This window comes from Hibiscus syriacus, unplaced genomic scaffold (genome assembly GCF_006381635.1).
Source record: "Hibiscus syriacus cultivar Baekdansim isolate YM2019G1 unplaced genomic scaffold, ASM638163v2 tig00110378_pilon, whole genome shotgun sequence".
Lineage (NCBI taxonomy): Eukaryota > Viridiplantae > Streptophyta > Magnoliopsida > Malvales > Malvaceae > Hibiscus > Hibiscus syriacus.
In genome coordinates, this window is record NW_024062712.1 from 21,634 (window position 1) to 36,535 (window position 14,902).

The following is a 14,902-nucleotide window of genomic DNA, read 5'->3' on the forward strand; positions in this document are numbered from 1 at the left end:
GGTCCTTATATATTCTCTTTATGCTTAAAAATCCCTTTTTTATCCTCTACAAGACTAATTTCTTATCCGGTTAAACTCAAATTCGAACCAATGGACTCTTATGTTATAATAAATCTATTAAATAAATTATTGGGTCAACAAAAAAACTACTAGATCGATATTTGGGTGTTACATTGTTAGTTGGAATAATTGATGTCAACCCCTTATGGTGATCTTGATATCCATTCGCTTCGCTCTCAAATCACGCTACGGTTTAATTTTATCATGCAGCCAGACGCTTTATGGATGAAGGATTTCGTTCTAAATATAAAGCTCAAGTTAGTATGTCAGACCTCCTTGTGACTAAAAACGATTTCTTCGTCTATAGATCTCTGTCGCATATTTGGAAGTTAGTCCACGAAAACATTTGTTGGTCTATTAGTAACCGGAAGAGTACCAATTTTTGGTCTAATGCGTGGATTCTCTAAATGACCCAATTATGACTACGGGTATGTCGCCTTCGGCCATTGATCTTTGTGCTACCATTTGGCATTATACCACTATCGATGATGTTTGAGACGTTCAACATCTCAAAAGCACCTTAGATGAGAAGACCTTTCGATGGGTCATTGCTTGACATCCTCCTCACGATGAGATGGGTGAAGACCGGCCAATGTGGAGATGAGATCAAACCAGCGAGTGCATACTTAAATCAAGATGAGATGGGTCATTACATGTAATACTATGTGAAACTTTGCTTGAAAGTATGATGGCCCCCAAAGAATTAAATATTTCCTTTGGCTTATTTTGCAAAAAGGTATTATGATCAATGCTAGGACAGGGCTAACTATGGACTACAATTGCTTAATTTGCAGAAATGACGAGGAGACTATTTACATATTCTTCGCGATTGCAATCAGCATGCATTATATGGAATCAACTAGTTCCCAGACAGGTCAAGATAAGCTTCTTTTCTTTAACTCTCTTTGATTGACTCTCTTCTAACTTGCCAAACAATGCAGGTTGGGATCAAGGGGAGTTCTATAGGTGACACCTATTCGATATTCTTATTTGGTGTTTGTGGAAGCAACGTAACAATATGGTTTTCAATGGGAAAATTTGGTCAGCACCGGAGATTATTCAGTCAGCCAAGACATGATTAAAAAACAATCCGGGACAATCAAAGTAAAGGAGTTCGTCGCAATAGGACTCGTGTTCAGAAACAAAGGTGAAGGCCCCCATAACATAGTAAAACTGAACACATAGTAAAACTGAACACATATGGGACAATCAGTCACCCTTCAATGGAAGTGGCTGAAGGAGGAGTGCTATGTGACAACACTAGGACGTGGATTGTTTGGCTATCACAGGAATATCGGTCGTTGCTCTACTTTCCAAGCTAAACTTTGGGCGGTGTTTGATGGACCTTTCATCTTCTGGAATCAAGGTTTACGCAATGTGGCAGTGGAGATAAAAAACTATGAGATGGTGAGATATCCCAATGCTCCTGAGCGCGTAAACGATGATGCCATTATCTGACGAATCCGTAGACGCCTACACAAGTGGTGGAGAGTCAAATTCACCCGCATTGATCATGCTAATTGCTACCCACTCTTGTTGATGTTCTCGCTCACCTGAAAAAAATGGCCAGTTGGGTCTCTCTATAGTTCAGGAACCTCCTGTTAAAAATTTGAGCAACCTCAATCTTGAAAGTGCAAACCCTGCTAATGATTAACCCACTAGGTTGCTACTCTTTGTTAGGAAAAACACATAATATCCAATAATAGATCTCATTAAAAAAAATTCTCTAACTTAATCGGGGAAATGTTCACCACAATCGAAAAGCATGTATGCGAGCGAACGAAAAAAATATAGCGACCACAAAAAAGACTAACAAAAATAGCAAAATTAGAAACAAAGTCGAAGAAGTAACATGTTGAACATATATATGATATAAAAATAAAGATATTTTTTTAATTTAATTGAATTTGTTCAAATATTTAGAAATTACATAGGTAATGCTACATGTTTAATATTTTATTAATATTATAAAACCAATGAAGTTTTTAAAAGAATTTTGAGGGTACCCAATGATGAAAAGATTAAGCTGTGAAATGTTATGGGAGTATTTTCGAAATTTGCTAAACTTAGGATTCATAGAAACCCTTTTACACTAAAGATGTATGTTCTCAATACTTAGAGACATTAAAAAAATTAACTTTAAATATCATATCTTCATTAGGTGTTATAACAATCTTAGACTAAAATAATCAAATAAGTTGGAAAAGCTAGTAATAACTCCAACATTTTAGGAAATAAGTTAGAATTCTCTAACATAGTTTATAGGAAATTGAATAAGTTGGAATGCTCCAACATTAGTCTAGGATGATTGCTACAGCTAAGGGTGCTTATCGAGCGAGTCGATCGAGAGTTGGGTAGTACTCGACTCGTACTTGTTAAAAAAATTGTTGCTCGACTCGTTGCTTGTTAAGCTCGTTAAAATTTTGCTCGACTCCTGCTCGTTAAGAAATTTTTTTGCTCAACTCGTGGCTCGTTAAGCTCATTAATTTTTTTTTTTGGATAAGTAGAATTCCATTCATCCAAAAGAATGAAGCCAAGCTGCTACAACATAAATCAAGGCATTATATTAGTCCCCAATCTATACACAATTGTCTATTTACAATATCCAGCCTATTCATAGAACTCCTATACATTTTAATTCTTACTGATTCTTTAACGCTACCAACAACTGTGTCAACCGAGCAATACACCCCTCTAAAGTGTCTACGATTCCGTTCCTCCCAAATGCAATAGACAAAGCCAGTCCAAGCCAACTTGAGAATATGCACCAACAACGATTTACCTTTCAGGTTCTGCAATAACCAGTGCAGAAGATCGTTCCAACCAGTGGGAACCTGGTTAAGTCCACATAGCAGCAGGATAGCACACCAAACTTCACTTGCATAAGGGCATTCAGAGAAGAGATGACTTCGAGACTCAAGGCCAGAGCCACATAGTCTACAATCACTGTCTGTAACAATACCAAACCTGGCTAATCTGTCCTTAGTAGGCAATCTATCCAAGATTTCCATCCAAGAGATCAGTGAAAACTTTGGAATGTGGCCAGGAAACCACACAAGGCGATGCCAGGGAACCTTGTCACTCCTGCTTCGAACCTTATCCCACAACCAGCTGGCTCAAATTTGATCCCAGTTACTACTGGAACAGAATAATCTCGCAGCCTCACTCCTCATTTTGAACAGCTTTACTATGATCCAGCTAAAATGAGACTTACAATCGGCATTCCAAAAATCATCAATCCTGAAACAGTAAGCATTTAACCAAGCGATCCAAAGAGAACCTTCACCTGCCAAGATTTTCTTAATAAGTAGAAAACAACAAGTCTTACTCCTATCAGTCAGACTCCTCAACCCCAAGCCTCCCTCAGATTTCAGACAACAAATCTGGTTCCGGTTAACTCGGGCTCCATGAGCAGGGGAATCACAGCCTTTCCAAAAGAACCTCATGCAAAGTCTCTCAACATCACTAATAACCCCTTTAGGCAGGATGAGTTGCCTACTCCAGTAGCTGAATATGCTGAACAGGACAGATTTGATGAGTAGTAGCCTGCCCCCAAAACTCAGCTTTCTATTAGACCATTTACAAAGCTTCTCTTTAATCTTAGTCACCAAAGCAGAGCAATCCTTGCTAGTGAGCTTCCTGGTCACCAAAGGTATGCCAAGGTACTTTACAGGGAGCATACCAACCCTAAATCCCATACCAGATTGAATTTGCTGAAGGACAGAATCAGCTAAGCCACAAGCATAAAGTTCAGTTTTCTGGGCATTAAGCCTAAGGCCGGAGAATTTGTAAAAGACCCCTAGAGTACTCAAAACACCCATCACAGCATCCATGGAACCATGGCAGAACACCAATAGATAGTAAAGCATAGGTATGTAAGTGAAATTCTCTTACACTTAGGGTGGTACCTAAAGATTCCCCTTTTTACAGAAACATCCAACAAGGAAGATAGAACATTCATAACCAAGACAAAGAGATAAGGGGACAATGGGTCCCCCTGCCTAACTCCCCTAGCACCCCTAAAATAACCCACAAGACTGCCATTCAAAGAAACAGAAAATTGAGATGAAGTAACATAAGCCCTTATCCAACTACAGAACTTTACAGGAAGACCCACATCCTCTAGTACAACCATTAGGAAGTCCCAATTCACAGAGTCAAAAGCTTTTTGAAGATCAATCTTAATGGCACATCTAGGAGAAAGACTTTTCCTAGAATAGCCTTTAACAATCTCCTGAGCTAGCAAGGTATTATCAACAATATTTCTTCCCTTTACAAAAGCAGTCTGACTAGGGGAGATCATGCTAGAAAAAATGCAAGATAGTCTAGTAGTGATGATTCTGGTGATGGTTTTATACACTACAGTACAACAAGAAATGGGTCTGAAATACTTTGCCATGCAAGCATTAAGTGCCTTAGGAACTAAGACAATAGTAGTAGAATTAAAAGCAGGCATCAGGTAAGAGGAGATAAAAAAGAACCTGACTGCAGCAAGGAAATCACAGCCCACCACATCCCAAGCAGCCTTGAAAAACCAAGAAGAAAATCCATCAGGGCCTGGGCTTTTACCATTGCCCTGTCTAAACAAAGCTTCTTTAATTTCCACATCCTCCACCTCATTAATAAGCATAGCTCCAGCATCAACAGGTATAGTAAAATTCAGCAGATCTCTCAGGCACTCCACAGGAGGACATTTGACCATTGGGTCTGCAGTACCAATGAGATTAGTGAAAAGTTCACTAACTCAGCCTCCATGTCATCGAAAGAGTCTAGAACTGTCCATTTTCAGTCACCAATATCTTAATGGTGTTCCTCTTCTTGTTGGATTCAACTCTTTGATGAAAGAACTTGGTGTTGAGATCACCCTCTTGTAGCCAATGAACCTTTGCCCTCTGCCTATAGAAATCAGATTCTGCAATCTCTAAGTCTACCAGCTCAGCATGGGTCCTTCTCTCTTCATCCATGTTCCTCAGATCAGGATGACTCAAGTTAAACAACTGAATCCTTTCCAAGTCAGCCTTTTTGCTAAGCACTCTATTAGAAATATCAGAAAATTGCTCTTTGTTAAGCTCCTTCAGCTTAGGCTTTAGCCTTTTCAGTTTTATGAATAACCTTTGCATAGGTTTACCAACACATTGCTCCTTCCAGGACTCCTTGACAATAATCAAGAAGTCAGCACTTGAGGTCCAGCAGTTAAAAAATTTGAAAGGCTTGGGCTTCCTAGCCAAGACACCCCTCTGAGTCTAAATCACACCAGGGCAATGATCAGAAACACCCTGAGCCTTAAATTCAATAAACGAATCAGGAAAAGCGGCCAACCAAGGTGATTGACCAAAATACGATCCAGCTTGCGAGCCAAAAACCTCTCATCATGTCTATTAGACCAGGTGAAGGAGGGACCTAAGAAGGGGTGATCCAAAAGGTCTAGGTCCACCAGACAGCCTTGAAAATCCTCCATGTCAGGAGAAATATGATCACCCAGGGTCTCATAGTCAGAACTCTCTTCAGCTCGGAGGACAACATTAAAATCACCCCTACTACCCAAGGAGAAGATCCAGCCTCATTTTCCAAGTTCCTTAAATGATCCCATAACTCTCTCCTGGCAACCCTACTATTACTGCCATATATAGCAGTAATAAAAGTCATATGGCCATTAACAATTCCAGAAATAGTAAGAGATTGATCAGTAGTCCTCAAGACAGAGAAGGACCACTGCTTCCTCCACATAACCCAAATTCTGCCACCCTCAGAACACAAATAATTATCAACCATGTTCCAAACATCAGAATAAGCATAATAGAATTTATCAGCATTAATACTTCTAATTCTAGTTTCCAAAAGACAAACAACATCAACATCCAAGTTAACCAACCTGATCAGAACCTTTTGCTGTTTAAGGGAGTTATTAATCCCCCTTACATTCCAGAAACACACAATCATCAATTAACAGTAGGGCCAACACCAACCCCTACATTCACACTTCCTTTAGCTTTGTCTACTAGATCTCTCTTCTTAGTTTTGATTTCATTTAGCAGGACAGCAACCCCCATGGAAGCTATTCTAGCCTTCCTCTGACCCTCAGCAACACCACCACCACCAGCCAAAACATCAAGTTTACTGGAAGAACCAGTATTCTCTTTTTTCCTACCCCTAACCTTCTTCTTTTGGACCACAGAGTCCTGCAAGGTGGGAAAGTCAACCCAAAATCCTCTTGCAAAACTTTATGAGCAACATCCTCTGCTGAGGTAGAGTTAGGTAAACAATCAGAATCAACTGCACACATCTCCCTACTGTCCTGTGAAGCAGTAACAGAAATAGTAGCCTCAGGAGCTTGGCCAACAGGAATCTCCTGCAATGAAGACGCAGGAACTAACTCATCCACACCAACTAACAATTCAGAGTTAGAGCAGCCAACACCAACTGCAGGAATATCATTTCCTGAAGAACTAGGAGGTAAAATAGAGTCCACGTGAGGAGGATTCGAATCCTTCTTCTGTAATTTACAAGGAACAGAAGGTAAAATGCCCTTTTTCTCCAAACTTGAGCCTCCTGCTTTGAACCTGCCTTCTGACTTACAACACACCTGCCAGCCAGATGACCAAAAGATTTACAACTAGAGCAAGCCCTTGGTAGCCAAGGAGCAAAAACACCTACCCTCACCATTGATCCATCTTTAAGAACTACCTGGACCTCATTTGGCAACACAGACTCGACAGAGATTTCGACACAGACTTTAGCATACTCTAATCTTCCCCTAACAACAGTAATGGAGTCCATGTATAATGGATTACCCAAAGCACTAGAGATATAGCTGAGACCTCTTCTAGAGTATAATTCCAGAGGCACATTGTAGAGCTGAATCCACACAGGCATGTGAGAAAGATCGAAATCCAACCTTTGCATAGGGCTCCCACTTTCTTAATACCAGAGGTTTATTCTGGACATGCCATGGCCCATTCTCAAGCACCCAGTCTCTAATAGAAGAATTTTCAAACAAGAAGACGTAAAGATTAGCACCAGCAAGACTAACCTTAACAGAAGAGGACTTCCCCCAAAGAGAACTGATAATCCACTGCATTGAGACGAGATTGGGAGCAGCGCCAATAAACTGACCCACAACCGCGAAGCTCCAATCCGCTATACCCTCCTCAATCACTGTCAATGGCGGTTTAACAGTGGGGATACCATCTAAGACCTCAGGGGGGGAAAAAGTGAGAGACTGCTCTTTTGTTCCAACAAATAGTTTCCTCAATCGAGTTTCAAAGACGACGAATCCATGTAGAAATCACCGAGAAAGCTAACAATCACCTAAAATTGAAAACCCAGGACAAAATTAACACCGGAGAAGAGAATCGGAGCACACATCAGACCTGCTATCGTACGCCTCGAGAGACCCCATCAGACCCTTCTTTTAGCTCATTAAAATTTTGTTTGACTCGTGCTCGTTAAGAAAATTTGTTGCTCGACTCGTTGCTCATTAAACTCGTTACTAGTCTCGTTCCTTGTTAAGCTAACCAAATTTTTATTTTATTTTATTTTTTAACTATATATAAAATCTAATAATACTATATAGAACTTAATATAAACATAAATTAATAAATTTAACAAAATAAATTATCAAAAGGAGTGTATGAACAAAATTCAAAGCCTAAACACCAAAATAATAATCCATAAATACATTAAAATAATAATTAGGATTTGATTTTTTGGTGTAGTAAAATAATAATTATTAATTAATAATTTAGTATTTTAATTATTTATTAAAAAAATTAATAGATTAGTAATTTTTTATTTTTTATGACATAATATTAAATTAGTAATTTTTTGAATGAAATAATTTTTTAAGATAACTATTGAAAAGTTATAAAAAAAATTAACGAGTTGCTCGCGAACCGAGTCTAGTTGGACTTTACTCGACTCAGCTCGTTAAGGTATCGAGTTGAGCTCGAGTTCGAATCGAGTCAACCCGAGTTGAGCTTTTATCGAGTTTTGATCGAGTTGAGTTCAAGATGCTCAACTCATTAAGCACTCTAGCTACAACATTGAAAATCATTAACTGAGTAGGAACATTTTTTTTAATTTGGTTAAGTATTGATTGGATACACCTAACATGCACACTATGACACTTTATGGATTCTGATTTTAACAAGTTGACATTGCATTCCCTAATTTGAAATCACATGAATGTTGTACGTACTATTTGCAGAATAGTCTGAGAGCTGAAAAAGGAAATTAAAATTCTAACTTGATTTCATGATGTTATCATGGCATTATTGTTAGTTATAGTTGCATTTCATACATGTTGTTGCTTGAGAACAAGTGTAAGGATTTGAAGAGACTCAATTGAACAACCGAAAGTGTTGTAAAGGGGGTGAGTTGATAAAAATGTGTTTAGGGAGTAAGGAGAGTAAAAGATAAGACAATGAACACAAAGATTTATAATGGTTCGACTTCTGAACCAAGTCTACATCTACTACCTAAGCACCTCACTTAAGATTTTCTAACAAATCCACTAATTTGTTCTTTCTTTTTCAAGGATAAAGAGATAACCTTTACAAATATCTATCTTTTGAATTGGCTAAGATATAACCAAAATCCCTTTATAAAAGGATAAAAAGAAGTAAACAAATAAACCTCTCAAAGGTAGGTGTTTACAAAATTTAACTTACAAGAACACAATGTTTATAAGAGAATTGGAATAAAGAGTGAAAAGTTCTTCTCTTGTGTTTGATTGCTTGGATAGATGTTCTAACCCTTCTTCAAGTGTCCTCAACTTGTATTTATATGTTGGAATGTTGTTGTGGCCGTTTCTAGCCGTTGGAGATCAATTTTCGTGCAAAATAAAACTGCCCAGTTCAGAGGGTATCGATACTCCTAAAGGGAGTATCGGTTCTACCTTTGTTATTTTTAAATAAACTAGCTGTTACTACCCGTTGGGGCCTGATGGTATCGATACTATGCTCATGGTATCGATGCTATGCTCATGGTATCGATACTACTATGCAAAGTAGTATCAGTACCCCTTTGGGTATCGGTACTATTTTTGCATTTGGAATTTGAGCAATGCTGGTAGTATCGATACTACCGAGTGAGTATCGATACTTCCCTTACCTTTGGTACCAGTACCATATGAACAGTATCGATATTGTTCATTAGGTATCGATACTGTAAGAACAATATCGGTACTACTTGTCCAGAAAAACGTTTTGTGCTCAATTCCAAACTTTAAGGACTTTGAATTATTTTTGGAAACTTTGAAAACTTTGAATAAATTCAATTCAAGTCCAAAAGCATTTTGCCTTAATTGTTATATTAAAATATAGTTCAACAACAAGCAAACACTTAGGCTTGGGGTGTTATAACTCTCCAAAAGAGTTATCTTTTAGGATTTTTTTCACCTAGGATAAACTTGAACTTAAGCATTATTAGGAACGTATTAGGATCTTTTGTACATGTTTTTGTATCTTGGGAGTTAGTTGAGAAACTTTGGACCTATTTTGATTTTATTGTTGGAAACTGATACACTAATGTTGTGGCATTACTTAAAGCTGCAGATAATGTTGTGTTGAGCCTGCAGCAACTGATGAGTCATAAATTTTAGGAATTTTCTAGAATGGACAGCTGGTGGGTAGCTGTCTAATGGTTGGAAATCACTTGAAAAGTGGAAAATATTATTGGTTAAGGGCTAAATTTCCTAGCCTATAAATATGAGGGGTATCAGCATCATTGAAAAATGAACTTTTCTCTCCAATTATTTCTCCTCGTATTTTATCTTTATTCAGCCATGGTTGCTTAGACCATCGTCAAAGAGTGCTACAGCAGCTTGGAGAGCTTTGTCATGTAGCAACAGCGATCAAGAAGATCTTATCATATTTATACTCTTGTTATTCGTTGAGATAGGAAAGTAACAAAGTACATTTGGGATGTGTTGTTAAACTTTTAGGGTTTTATTTTGGTACTAAGCTTTAATGTTTGTTTAAATCATTTTGCATCACCCAATACGCCATTAATAATGATCGAGTATGATACGGAGTATATGACTCTCTTTAGAATCGAAGTCAACTCAGTTAAAAAACCCATTCGATTCATGACGGCCCACCCAAACGACCATTCCACTCTATCACACGCTTTACTTTATGTCTAGTTTTAAGGAAAAAAACCCTTCTTCCCTTGACGTCTATTCATAAAGGAATAAAGTATCTCATATGCAGATATAACATTGTAGGTGATTTGTCGCCCCGGTATGAAAGCACTCTAAGCCTCATCAATACACACATCCAAGAAACTCCTCATCATGTTTGACAAACATCTTTGAGACAATCTTGAATAGGACGTTACAAAGGCTTATCGATTTGTACTGATTAAGAGACGAAGGAGACTGAGCCTTTGGAATTTAGAACAATATGGGTTGCATTCACATCCCCTATATCATAGTGACCATGAATCAAGCCAATGTAAAACTCTGCCACCTCTCGACCTATAATGTGCAAAAACCGCTGATAAAATATCGCTCCTAACCCATCAGCACCCGCTGCTTTTAATGGCCCCATTTTCTTTACGGTTCTTGTGACATCATCAAAAGTGAACTCTGAGATGAAGAGATACCATCAAGAATACAGCTGTCAATATTTCCATCATCCGATGTGAACAAGTTTTGAAAGTAACCCCTCCCATACGCCTCAATATCCTTTTCTTCATTTAAGTGCACTCCCAAATCATTCTCCAAGGTGTGAATTTTGTTTCGATGTCAACGCTGTGTAGCAAAACGATGAAAGAAAGAGGTGTTGTTGTCCCCATTCAGAATCCAATTTGCACATGCACGTTGCTCCCATTAAAACTAAAATTTATTCATTTCCGAATTCAGGTGGAGTTTGACATCCGTGATTTCATCCAACACATTGGTCGCAGAGTGTTAGATTTGTCTAGAAATTAAGTTGACAAGTTGGAAATTTCATCTTGGTTGGTGGCCAAATTTTGAACATGTGAATTTCATATTTGGTGGCTAACTTGTACACATTGGAAAATTCTTTGGTAGTTGGCCAAACTTTGAATATATTGTTCTTGAAACTCAACTATAAATAGGCCTAAGTATTTCCATTAGAAATCATCCAAAAAACAAGTTCTCTCTTCCTCTTGTATTCTTCATTCTCCCACTTTGGGAATTCTAAAGAATTCTATTTGTTGTAATATTGGCGATATAGTGAAGTTATCATCTGGTGTGGTGCCCGAGGAGTAGACGATATTCTCGTCGAACCTCGTAAATTTGGTGTGTTCTCTCCTTTATTATTTTTTATTCGGTTCTTTTCCATTGTGTTTCAATATTCAATAGTTTGACAGGTTTATCCACTGTGCAACCTTTGCTGGTTTTAATCTTGACATTTTAGGTCAATTTTAAAACTACGTTCTTGTGGGAAATAACCCGTTTTCCCCAACAATTGGTATCAGAGCTTCGGTTGAGGTTATCTTGTTGGTTGCGTTGCTGAAAAGATACAGTTCGTGATATTGAATATTGTTCGTTAGAATTAAAATGCCAAAATACGGATCAGTTGAGACATCAAGCTCTTCATCTGGACCGGTGAGGAGGGTGATGTCAAATGCAAATTTCTCAGTGGAGTTGTTCGATGGATCCGGTCATTTTGGCATGTGGCAAGGCGAGGTGTTAGACGCTTTATTCCAACAAGGTCTAGACATCGCCATTGAGGAAGAAAAGCTCGAATATATGGAGGAGAAAGAATGGGGAATAATCAATCGTTTGGCGTGCAGCACGATTCGATCTTGTCTTTCCAGGGAGCAGAAGTATGGCTACAAGAACGAGACTTCTGCAAGTAAGATGTAGAAAGCTTTGGAGGAAAAATTTCTGAAGAAAAGCTCTCAGAATCGTCTCCACATGAAGAAAAGATTGTTCAGATTTGATTATCAACCAGGCACCAGTATGAATGAACACATCACTGCGTTCAATGAGCTAGTAGAAGACTTATTGGGCATGATGAAACCTTCAAAGATGAAGATTTGGCTTTGATGTTGTTGTCATCTCTTCCAGATGAATTTGAGCACCTTGAGACAACGTTACTTCATGGTAAGGATAATGTTACCCTTAAAGATGTAACTGCTGCTTTGTATAGTTATGAACTCAGGAAGAAAACCAAGAAAGAGAGCAAGTATGAAGCAGCAGAGGCCATGGTGGCAAGAGGTCGCTCGAAAAGTCAAAAGCCAAAGTGGAAAGGGAGATCAAAGTCGAAGTCCAGACTGGGAAAAGATGAATGTGCCTTTTGTCATGAGAAAGGCCATTGGAAGAAATATTGTACGAAGCTGATGAAGAAAGGAAAATCTGCTCCAGATGCATATGTTGCAGAGCATGATGCACATGACTCTGACATATCATTGGTTGCTTCATCAACAACATTCCATTCCGATGAGTGGATATTAGATTCGGGTTGCACCTATCATATGTCCCCTAATCGGGAGTGGTTCTCCGATTTAGTGGAACTAAATGCAGGAGTTGTTTATATGGGCAATGACAATGCCTGTAAAACTGTTGGGATAGATTCAATTCGATTGAAGAATCAAGATGGATCAAACAGAGTTCTGACAGATGTCCGATACGTGCCCAGTTTAAAGAAAAATCTTATCTCGTTGGGAGCCTTAGAATCCAAAGGCTCAGTAGTCACTATGAGAGATGGAGTTTTAAAAGTCACATATGGCGCACTTGTGATGATGAAGGGCATCAGAAAAATAATTTGTATTACTACCAAGGTAGTAAAATTATTGGAGCAGTTGCAGCAGCTTCCGGAGGTGATGATTTGGACGCAACCCAGTTGTGGCATATGCGGTTGGGACATGCTGGAGAGAAATCCTTGCAAATTCTGGCAAAGAAAGGATTGTTGAAAGGTACAAAGGCTTACAAATTGAAATTTTGCGAGCATTGTGTTCTGGGAAAGCAGAAGAGAGTGAAGTTTGGCACCACTATACATAATACAAAAGGTATTGTAGATTATATTCACTCAGATGTATGGGGTCCTTCAAAGACATCGTCTTTGGGAGGAAACCATTATTTTGTAACTTTTGTAGATGACTTTTCCAGAAGAGTTTGGGTGTATCCGATGAAGTCTAAAGATGAAGTGCTTCAAATTTTCCTGAAATGGAAAAATATGATCGAGAACCAGACTGGTAGAAAGATCAAACGTCTTAGGACGGACAATGGAGGGGAATATAAAAGTGACCCATTCTTTGACGTTTTCCATGAGTATGGTATTGTTCGACACTTCACTGTTAGACATACACCACAACAGAATGGGGTGGCAGAGCGTATGAATCGAACACTATTAGAGAAAGTTCGATGTATGTTGTCTAATGCTGGGTTAGGCAAGGCATTTTGGGCTGAGGCTGTGACATATGCTGGTCATCTCATTAATCGTCTGCCGTCATCAACGATAGGAGGAAAAACACCATTGGAGGTATGGTCTGGAAAACCTGCTACTGATTATGATTCCTTACATGTATTTGGATCCACTGCTTATTATCATGTGAAGAAATCCAAGCTTGATCCGAGAGCAAAGAAAGCTCTCTTTATGGGAATCACCCATGGAGTGAAGGGATTCCGCCTTTGGTGTTTAGACACCAAGAAGATAATTTGTAGCAGAGATGTTACCTTTGATGAATATGCCCTAGTAAAGAAGGTAACAAGTGAAGCTCTCCAGACAAATAGTACTCCGCAGCAGGTGGAGCATACTCCAAAACAGGTAGAGTTTCAGCAGATGATGATCCCCGAAGTTGATGCAGCTGATTCTTCAACTCCAATAGAAGAATCAAAAGATGAAGAGGTTCAAACCCAAGAACCATTGGAGACACCAGAAACACTTGCAGTTACAAGGTCAAGGAGAGAAATTCGTAGACCTGCTTGATTTGTTGATATGGTGGCCTATACTCTTCCAGTTGTTGATGATGATATCCCTATCACTTACCAAGAAGCAATACAAAGCTTGGAAAGTGATAAGTGGAAAAGTGTCATGGATGAAGAAATGCAATCTCTCCAAAAAAACGACACTTGGAAACTGGCACAATTACCGAAAGGTAAAAGAGCCATTGGATGCAAGTGGGTATTTGTAAAGAAAGATGGATCTCATAACAAGAAAGATGTTCGCTACAAGGCACGGTTGGTAGCTAAAGGCTACGCTCAAAAGGAGGGAATCGACTACAATGAAGTATTTTCCCCTGTTGTGAAGCATTCCTCCATTAGAATATTGTTGGCCTTGGTAGCACAGTTGAATTTAAGAGCTAGCTCAACTTGATGTAAAGACGGCTTTCTTGCACGGTGATTTAGAAGAGGAGATCTATATGACACAGCCAGAAGGATACAAAGATGGTGGTCGTGAGAAATGGGTTTGTAAGCTGAACAAATCGCTATATGGATTGAAGCAATCTCCGAGGCAGTGGTACAAGCGATTTGATAGCTTTATGAGGAGGCAAAAGTATACTAGAAGCAAATATGATCATTGTGTGTATTTGCAAAAGCTCAAAGATGGATCTTTCATTTATTTTCTCTTGTACGTTGACGATATGTTGATCGCTTGAAGAGTCAAAGGAGATAGACAAATTAAAGGCTCAGTTGAATCAAGAGTTTGAGATGAAAGATCTAGGTGAGGCCAAGAAGATTCTTGGTATGGAGATAAGCAGAGATAGAAAGAGAGGGAAGCTTTGTTTAACACAGAAGCAGTATCTGAGAAAGGTATTACAATGTTTTTGCATGAATGAAAATACCAAACATGTAAGTATCCCATTGGCTTCTCATTTGAAACTTAGTTCTCAATTATCTCCTAAAACTAACGAAGAACGAGTGTATATA